Source organism: Elephantulus edwardii, unplaced genomic scaffold (genome assembly GCF_000299155.1).
Source record: "Elephantulus edwardii isolate Elephantulus edwardi_28Jun2011 unplaced genomic scaffold, EleEdw1.0 scaffold00106, whole genome shotgun sequence".
NCBI lineage: Eukaryota > Metazoa > Chordata > Mammalia > Macroscelidea > Macroscelididae > Elephantulus > Elephantulus edwardii.
Window position 1 is genome coordinate 8,059,979 of NW_006399856.1, and position 10,412 is coordinate 8,070,390.

The 10,412-nt window shown below is 37.5% G+C and overlaps 1 pseudogene; it reads right to left on the reverse strand.

Annotated features, from left to right (window-relative positions):
• The window catches only part of LOC102845053, a 14,211-nt pseudogene extending 8,690 nt beyond the window's left edge, over positions 1 to 5,521 (reverse strand).
• Positions 5,522 to 10,412: the final 4,891 nt, after the last annotated feature.

Genomic DNA, 10,412 nt, shown 5'->3' on the forward strand with positions numbered 1-10,412 from the left:
ATCTTGAAAAGTGGAAGAATATCCCTTGCTCATGGATAGGAAGACTCAAGGTTGTGAAAATGGCAATACTACCAAAAGCAATTTACACATTTAATGCAACCCCAATACAAATACCAACCCCATTCTTCAACGAGATGGAAAAGGCAATCTCTAATTTCGTATGGAATGGAACAGCATTGTATTTCAGCATAGATTTTGAAATGGTCTTTTTGACTAAATATGCAATAACATTGTTCCTCAATTTTTTTTTCCTGGAATTATAGATCGTATGATTGTCTGTTTCAAATTGGCCAATACTAGTACTTCTCAATTTGCTAACGCCTAGAGTGTTGATATTTATTAAAGTATTCCATATAATTTTTACAATGTCTAATACCTTCAATATGGATTACATCTCAATATCAAGAAAAAAAGAATTCTTACCACTGGACCTATAGGCCACATCATGATAGAGAAAAGTTTGATATTGTCAACTATTTCATCTTACTTGAAATCACAATCAACACTCTTCCTACCAGCAGTCAGGAAATCAGGAGACTTATTGCACTGGAAAAGTGTGTCAGGTATCTCTCCAAATTAATGAGGAGCAATGATGTCAGTTTGAGGACTATGGTGACACTGATTCAAGCCACGGACTTTCCAATCACTTGCCATGTATCTGAGAGCTGGACAATGAATAAGGATGACAGAAGAGGAGTTGATGACTGAGCTGCAGTGTTGGAGAAGAGCTCTGAACATGTACTGCTGAAAGGGCAAACAAATACGCCTTGGAGAAAGTGCAACCAGAGTGTTCCTTGGAGGCAGAGATGTTAAAGTTACATCTCACATACTTCAGGCATGTTGCTAGGAGAGGTTATTCCTTGGAACAGAGTGGGGGTCAGCGAAAGAAAGGAAGGCCTTCAACTAGATGAGTGACCCAGCGACTGCTATAATGGGCTCAATTATGTCAGGAAGTGTGAGGGTGCAGACAGGACAGAGTTCAGATCTATTGTTCACAGGGTCACTATGAGTCATATTCGACAGCACTTAACAACAACACTTTTTTCTAGATTTCTATTATACATTCTATAGTTCAGTTATTAGTGAGTGTTTGCAGTTGTTTTTCTTCATTTTGAGTGTCTTTAATAGCTCCACCTATAATACTATAGCAAACAGTATTCTGCTATTGTTTATAGACTTTTCAAGGTGAAAAAGATAAACAATTTCAAAAGTCTGCTCAAGAAGATAAAAAAAGTATTATATTAACATGTGCAAGGAACTGAAATTAGAAAACAAAAAGGGGAGTATCCACTTGGCATTTCTTAAACGAAAGAACTGAAAAATAAATTTAAGCCTCAAGTTGCAATACTGAAAGATGCTATTGTGCAAGTCTTGAAAGATCCAGGCAGCCTCAAGAGAAGATAGAAAGAATACACTGAGTTATGGTATCAAAATGAAGTGGCAGACACAGAACCGTTTCCGGAAGTAATGTACATTCAAGAACCAGTGGTAAGAGAAGAAGAGATTTGAGTTGCACTAAGACATTGGCAAAAAATAAGGCCCCAGAAATTGATGGAATATCAATTGACAAATTTCAACAAACAGAAGTAGCCCAAGATGTAGTCTCCAGACTCACCAGGAAATTTGGAGGACTAAATGGCTGGAAGAGAGTCACATTCTCAGGAAAGGTAATCCAACAGAATGTGGAAAGTAATGAACAGTATCTTTAATACCACATGAAAGTAAAATCTTGTTGAGTATTAATTTAAAAATGGCTAGAATATCACATCAATAGAAAACTACTAGAAATTCAGGCTGGGTGTAGAAGAAACCGTGTCACCAGGGATATCATTGCTGATGTCAGATAGATCTTTGCGGAAAATGGATAATACCAGAGGGGGATGTCTATTTGTGTTTTCTTGACTATGAAAAGGCATTTGATTGTGTGGATCATAACAAATTATGGCTAACATTGACAAAAACGGAAATTCCAGAACACTTAATAGTATTCATGTGAAACTATAGCTACACCATGAAGCTGTTGTTCAAACAGAAAGGGGAAACTTCGTGAATCCACGTAAAACAATTTCTAGGAAAGTGGCACAGAAGGAGGAGATATAATTTTTTTAATTGGTTTGGTTTTCTATATTAGCAAAAATGTTTGTACCTTGGATTTAAAATGCTTCTAAGCTTTGTGCTTTATGAAGCTTCTAATTGAAACATATGGAACATGTTCTCAGAGAACACACAATGTAGTGGTTACAGGCACAAAGTCAAGTAATGATCTGTCTCAACTCAAATTCCATTTTCTCCATTCGCTTAATTTGGGCAGATAACTTAACCCCAGCTCAGTTTCTTCTTATGTAGAACAGATACTCAGTAAACTACTTCACAGAAGTTTTGCAGAACTAAGAGAACTAACATATACGTCACTTTAAAATTCAACATTACATGAACTAACATATATTCATATTATGGAAATGGTATTAGCTTGGGTTATAAACACTATTATTTTAAAGTTTAATAGTAACATTTATTTTAACCTTTATCTGCATATATTTTATTCAGTTACATACTCAAATTGCTATTTTATCTGACATTTTGGCATCTAAGTTAACTATACTAATGAACAGATTGACTTATTAATATATATAACTGAGGATAAACTACATCACAAACTAAACAAGTGAGAATTCTGCTCAAAACAAAATTGTAGAGTTTGGAATTTAGGGATTCTGCTGGGGGGAAAATTGCTGAGGGAAAAGTTCTTTATTTCAAGATTAATAATTGAAACTTAACCAAATCTTACTCTGTTTTGTTTGCAGATAACTGGGCAGTGACTAGGGATGATAGAAAGAGAAGTGATGCCTTTGAGCTGTGGTGCTGGAGAAGAGTGTTGAATATACCATGGACTGCTAGGAGAACAAACAGGTTCATTCTAGAGAGGATGAAACCAGACTGCTCCTTGGAAGCAAGGATTCTGAGGCTTATCTAACATACTTTGGCTATGTTGTAAGGAAGGTTGAGTCCTTGAAGAGGGACATCATGTTTGGAAGGGTGGAGAGATGGAGAAAGAGAGGGAGACCATCAAGGAGATGCATTGATGCAGTGACTGGGCTAATGAGGGCAGATGTGTCAGAGACTTGGCACAGGATAAAGCAAGTTAAAGGGCTGTTGTATCCAGGGTCACTGTGAGTCACAAGTGACTCAGTGGTACATAGCAACAACATACAACTCTGTTTTGTTTGCAGGGAATTTCTATGTAACTTAGAAAAAAAAAGTCTTCCAGAATGTAAACTATATGAGGAGGAAAAATTTTCTTTTGTTTACTCTTTCCCTTGCATCTAAATCAATATCTACAATTTACCTTCTGAGTCTCACTGCACTTCCAATGCAGATTCGAATCCACCAGTTGTTACATGGAAGAAAGATGAGCAGTCTTCTCTTGTACAGTTTACTGGTTCTGAAAACCTGCTGGGAGGACAATTAAGGGTCAATTCCAACTCAAAGGCACTTAACAAGCAAATAATAATAATTTGTTTGATGGACATGAGGCTACATTCTAAAGGCTACTGTTAAGTATACACTAATTTGTTGTCAGATGTCATTGAGTCTATTCACACCCGGTCGGACCTCTCAGAACAGAGCAAAGCCTTGCCCAATCCTAGACACTTACAATCTCAGCATTGCCAGAGTCTATTGCTGCAGTCACTATGTCAATCCATTGTACTGAGTATCTTCCTCTCCTTCACCAACTCTTAAGCTTTTCCGAGCATGGTGGCCTTTTCTAGGGACTGGTCTCTCCTAACAATATGCCGGAAATGGGAGGCAAAATCTCATCATCTCTGCCTCTGTCCGCACTTCTTCTTAGACAGTTTTGTTGGTTCTTTTGATGATCCGTGGCATATTTAATACTCTTTGCCAACACCACCTTGCAAAGGCATTAATTCTTTAGTCTTCCTTATTGATCACCCAAATTTCCCAAATATATGAACCAATTGAAAATATCCTCATTTCAGCCAAATGCACCTTAGTTTTTAAACTGACAGCCTTACTTTTTAACTATTTAGAAGATTCCTCACTGAAAATTTTCCCAATGCATTTTTTGATATCTTGACTGTTGCTTTTATGGATGGTTTGGAATCAGGTAAAATGAAATCTTTGACAATCCATTTGTCATGATTCTGTGAACTGGCCCAATTGTGAGTAGTTTTGTTTTCTTGATGCTGAAGTGTAATCCATACTGGAGATGTAGTCTTTGGTTTTCTTCAGTAAGTGCTTCAAGTCTTCACTTTTATCAAGCAAGGTGTATCATCTGTGTAACATAGTCTGTTAATAAGTCTTCCTCCAAACCTGGTGCCACATCCTTCTTCCTATAGTCTAACTCCTCATGTTACCTGTTCAACATATATAATTAATAAGTATAATAAAAGAATACAACTCTGACACATATCTTTCCTGATTTTAAATCATCTAGGACCCCTTTGGGCTTTTATTTTCCAGTGACTGCTTTTAATTGATTTCATTATTTCATTTTTAAAGTGTTATGATTGTTTACATGTGATGTTGTTATTAAGTGTCATCGAGTCAGAACTGACTCATAGCTAACTCTTCAGTGGATTTTCAGAAGCTATAAATCTCATGGCAGGAAATTGACCATCTTTCTCTTACAAGTACCTGGTGTTCTTGATTCTGGGTTAACAGCACAGTTCCTTACTCACTAGACTACCAGAGCTCCTTGATAAATACATATAGCGTGTAAAATAATTATGATAGTTGGTTAAACAGTCATAAAGCATATGCAAAAACTTTCACATCAAGATTTTTATCTCCTTGCCTACTCTCTAGATCTTCTCTCATTAAGGTAACATACCATAGTTGGTTTAAGGTACCATTATAGTCCAAAATAGTTAATCTCTGCCAAAAGTTCTTGCTTCATTTGTTTATAAATATTAACATTAAAGACTAACAAACCAAGAGAGATGCTGTTGACTCATAATAGGAATTTATCCCCTTCCCCTTTTACTTAACTCCATCATGCAAAAACTGCATGTCAAGACACTATTATCATCTTCACCCTCTGAACTTGTCTCAGATTAAAGTGCCTTCAGAATCTGAGCACATCCACAGATAGAAAAAGTAATCCCCATTTCTTATCACTTGTTTCCTACCTTGTTGGTGGTGGTGGTGTGTGCCTTTGAATTGAAACTGGCCCACTAGCTGACTCTTCAGCGGGTTTTCAGGACAGTAAATCAAGGAGAGTTCTCTTCTTTCTCCCACAGAGCACCTGGTAGATTTGAACCATTTCCCTTTGGGATTGTAGTGAAGCTTCTTACCACTAGGCTACCAGAATTCCTTGTAGCGTCCTAAAAATCTGAAGTTAACTCACCTCATTCTTGTCAAGTTAGAACCAACTCTAACTAACCTTTCATTGGGTTTCGGAGGCTATAAAATGCACAGGAATACACTGACCAGCTTTCTCGCTGGAAGAAGTTGATGGGTTTGAACAATCATTGAAGCATGGCTTTTTAGTCAGCAGCATAGTTCGTATAGACTATGCCACGTAGTTCATTTAAGGTATAGTCACCTAGAGTTCGCATTAGAATAATAATTGCTCAACTAATTAGAGTTCTGCTGGCCTTGTGGCAAGATTATGCTGCCAAACCAAATGCAGGTGGTTCAAATCCACTAGTTGCTTCATTCACGAAAGGTGGATGTTCTTCCTTCTGTATGATTTATAGCCTATGAAAGTCTGTTGGAGGATCACTATGAATCGGAAATTACTAGATTACTGTGGATTTAAATGTGTACAAGAGCAGACGACCAAGAGTGGTTTTCTCTGACGTTCCAGGAATTTTTAAAACAATTTCCTGATATTTACTTTAACATTTTCATTTTAAAAGTGAAATGTATACATATATAGAATTGTGGAGGGACAGGTCAAGTCAAAGATATAGAGGAGATTTAATTACAAACCTATTGATTCTTGTGAACTGTCCTTTGATAGGTAATGTCTATTTTATAAATTTTGTCCAGTTGTGGGTATCATCAATGGATTTTGCTATCAAAATATTATCCCTCATTCACTCCATGACTTTTAATATATGTTTACACTCTTTCTTTGTCCAAGGTAGTGACTTTGTAGATAATAAAACCTTCAACAGATCTGAGTAGGGCCTCAGTAGCTAATACCATCTTGTGTTGCCTATCGTAACAAGTTCTGTTTGAGGCTGAATTGAGTTCAGATGTCAAATTACCACAGAAAAACCCTGGAGAGACTTTGGAAGTAATAATAATTACCACAAATTGAAAATGATTAGAAAATTGGTGCTATTTTCCTATCCATCTTTAGAAAAATTATGCTACTTACTGCCAGAGTTTTTTTAAAAAAATAATTCTTACTGTGAAAATTCATTTAGCAAGCTTTAACATTAACTCTCCATCTTTGCTTTACCACACTCCACTATGGCTCCCACTATTTCAAGGACTAAAAGTAAAATTCTTCATTTTCAAGCAAAAGTTAAATGGGATGGAACTTGGCTTTAATTTTCTAATGTGGAAGTGTTAAAAATATATTTAGTAGTAGTAGAAAAATAATGAAGCCTTGTGTGTTCGTTAACCTAAACTGCCATCAATAAATATCCAATTTTATTTCAGTTAATGTTCTGTGGGTTCATACTTACCCCAGGAGTATTGTATAGCAAATTCTAGCTATCATATCATGTCATTCTAATAGAAATAACTGAACGGGGGGTGGGCTGGAATGGAAGAAATATGAGAGCAGTGTAAAACAAAACTAAGCAAAGTACAATGAAAAGAGTTTCCTTTGTAATTTCAAGGGCTATTTTTTTCATAGCTGTCTGAATCAAGCGGGATATTTGCTTTTAGTGAGATATAGGTGATGTTCTTGGCAGTAGCACTCATTTGTGTATTCTTTATTGTATTCAAGATAATCTCTATATCACTCAAACAACTCCCACATTGAAACTACTTCATTGAATTTGATAAAGGAGGTATTTTAGATATAAATACATTTCTATTTCTTATCAATAACTACTTACAGTCAAGCTGCCCTTTTATTAAGCCTTTCAATTCAAATAATGTAAGTAAAGGTTAATTTTGAATATATGTTCCAATGGTAAAATGTTAACCTAAATTAAAGAAATTTCCCTAATTTTATGAATTAAAGAAAATTCAGATTTAAAAATTCTAATTCATAAAATTATAATTTCCCATATCACATAAAATGTGTTTAATTATTAGAAAATTATCCTACTATTAGTAATATAAATGCCACTCTTAGAACCTTTAAGCAGTGATTATTGTTTGTTGTTACGTGCTGTCTGGTCACTTGTGACTCATAGCGACCCTATGTACAAGAGCCCTAAACCTTACTCTATCCTGTGCTTACCTCACTGTCTCTGACACACCTACTCCTATTATCCCAATAACTGAAACTATCCAACTCATCAAGGGTCTTTCTCTCTTGTACTGTTCCTCCAGCCTCCCAAACATGATGCTTCTCTCCAAAGACTAATCTCTCCTTGCAACATGCCCAAAGTATGTCAGACAGAGCTTCAGAATTCTTGCCCCCAAGGAGCAGACAGGTTTCACCCTCTCCAGGATGAATGTTTGTTCTTCTAGCAGTTTATGGTTTATTCAACACTTTTCTCCAGCACCACAGCTCAAAGTCATCACTTCTCTTTCTATCATCCCTAGTCACTGTCCACCAGTGCTCACTAATATCCTAGTCACTAGCTCTCTGACATGTAACACGCAATTGCAAAGACTATGGCCCGGATCAAAAATCGTATTGCGATGGGAAAGTCTGCTGTTAGGGACCTCTCTAAAGTACTCAAGAGCAATGGTGTCTCTCTGGAGACTAAGGTGCGCCTGATACAGGCCATGATATTTGCAATCGCTTGTTATGCATCAGAGAGTTGGACAATCTAGGGAGGATAGGAGAATTGATGCCTTTGAGCTGTGGTGCTGGAGAAGAGTATTGAATGTACCATGGACTGCCAAGAAAACAAACAGATTCATCCTAGAGAGGGTTAAACCAGGCTACTCCTTGGAGGCAAGGATTCTGGGGCTTCGTCTGACATACTTTGGACATGTTGTAAACAGAGACAGGTCTTTAGAGAGGGACATCAATGCTGGGTAGAGTAGAAGGACAGTGCAGGAGGGGAAGATCCTCTATGAGGTGGATTGATTCAGTGACTGGGGTAATTGGGATGGGAGTGTCAGAGACAGTGCGACTGGCACAGGATAGAGCAGGGTTTAGGGCTGTTGTACATAGGGTTGCTATGAGTTGCAAATGACTCGACGGCACATAACAACAACAACAAGAGCTTTGTAATGTTGTTCTAAAGCTATGAGACTGAAGATTGACGGACCTATGAGTAGGTTTACAAATCTGTCATGACAGTTAAATTCTATCCTGCTGCTTCTGTTGTGTGCTGTTGAGTCAAAACCAACTCATAGCTGACCTGCCAGTGGGTTTTCACGTGGCAGTCAATCACGTGGGAGGAGATTGTCCACCTTTTCATCTTGAATCAGAGCACAGATTTGAACCATCTGCCTTTGATATTGCAGCACAGCTTCTTACCACTAGGCTACCAGAGCACTCCTGTATCCTGTTGTTGTTGTTGTTGTTGTTGTTAAGTACCATCAAGTCTCAGGCGACTCATAGCTACCCTATGAAGGAGAGTCCTCAATGCTTGGGTGCCTTTCATCCTCTCTCCAGGTTCATAGGGTTTCTGGAGGCAAGCTATTAAGGAAGTGGGTGCCACTCCTCCTTCCAATGTATCCTGTTACTAACCTGAATTATATAGTCTTTTGACTTCCTTAAGAAACCTCATAATAAGTATGGTTATTATTGATTTTCTTAATAAACCTCCTAACAAGTATGGTATTGTTTTGTGTCCTCTGTGAGCTAGTGCAATGAATATTTGGACCCATAAAAGCAATAAGATTGGGTTAGAGCTATTAGAAAGAGGTGTGGGAACATGGCAGATGTCTGAATCCATGGAAATTGGTTTTATGTTGTGGATGTTTTGAGTTGGGACAGTTCCCCTTGGTGAGTTAGTAGTGGTCATAGGCGACCATCCTCACATTGTCCTTGCTCTTTTTAGACTCCTACTGTTAAGATTTACAGCCTCAGAAACTTACGGGAGGATCAGCTATCAGTAAGTTCCAACTTAATGTTAATAAGTTTCAGCTTGAAATCCAAGAATTGATGCCTTTGGATTGTGATGTTGGCAAAGAATACTGAATACGCTATGAACTGTCAAAAGAACAAATCAATCTGTCTTGGAAGATGTGATTTAGACGTGGGGATTCTATGACTTCCTCTCATACTTTGGGCAGGATTTTCAGGAGGGTCTCGTCTCTAGAAAAGACACTGTTTTTGGTAAAGTTGTTGTTGTTAGTTGATATTGAGTTGAACATAACTCAAAGTGACTCTATGAACATCAGTTCTAAATCCTGTTCTGTCCTGCCTGTACCATTCTTATTATGTCCATCGCAGCAGTTCCTGTATCAGCTGGCCTATTTAAGGGCCTTCCGCTCTTTCACTGACCTGCCACCTTTCCATGATGTCCCTCTCTAAGGTCCGGTCCCTCCTGGCCACATTCCCAAAGTGTGTGAAATGGAGCTTCAAAATCCTTGCCTCCAGGGAGCAGCTTGGTTTCGCCCTCTCCAGGACAGAACTGTTTGTTCAGCAGACAGTCCACACAATGTTCCACACTATTCCCCAACACCACAACTCAAAGGCACTTATGCTTCTTCTATCATCCTTATTGTCCAGCTCTGGATGCATAGTAAGTAATTGCGAAGACCATGGCCTGGATCAGACACACCTTAATCTCCAGACTGACATCATTACTCTTCAGTACTCTAGAGAGGTCCGTGACAGCAGACTTTCCCAATGCAATTTAGTGTTGGTAGAGGGAAAATAAGGAAGGCCCTCAACAAGATTGACACAGGGATCACAAAGTGTTTTCATTCTATTTTATATAAGGATGCTATGAATTGGAGTTTATTCAGTGGTACTTAACCATAACAACAGTATTTTAATATGTATTTAATTAACCAATTAATTAACAGTTTTCAAAGTTGATTCCCCCACTAAGAAAACTTATCAATATTATCTTTTAAAATAAAAAAATGAGGAAAATCTTTCAAAAGAAACAAAGCAAAACAAAAGGTAAACTTCATCCCCCAGGGTCTAATAATCACAGGGAAAAAAGAATTACGTTAAGTAATGCCAAAAGAAAAGCAACTATCTTTTGACCAAATTTAAAAATCCAGACCATTATCTGTAAATGGCAAAAAAAGAATTCATCTGCTACCCATTGTATCTGAATAAAAAAAACCCTGTTGCCTTCATAATTTGTTCTGCTAAGATTAGCAGTAGTAGACCAGTTAGAAGA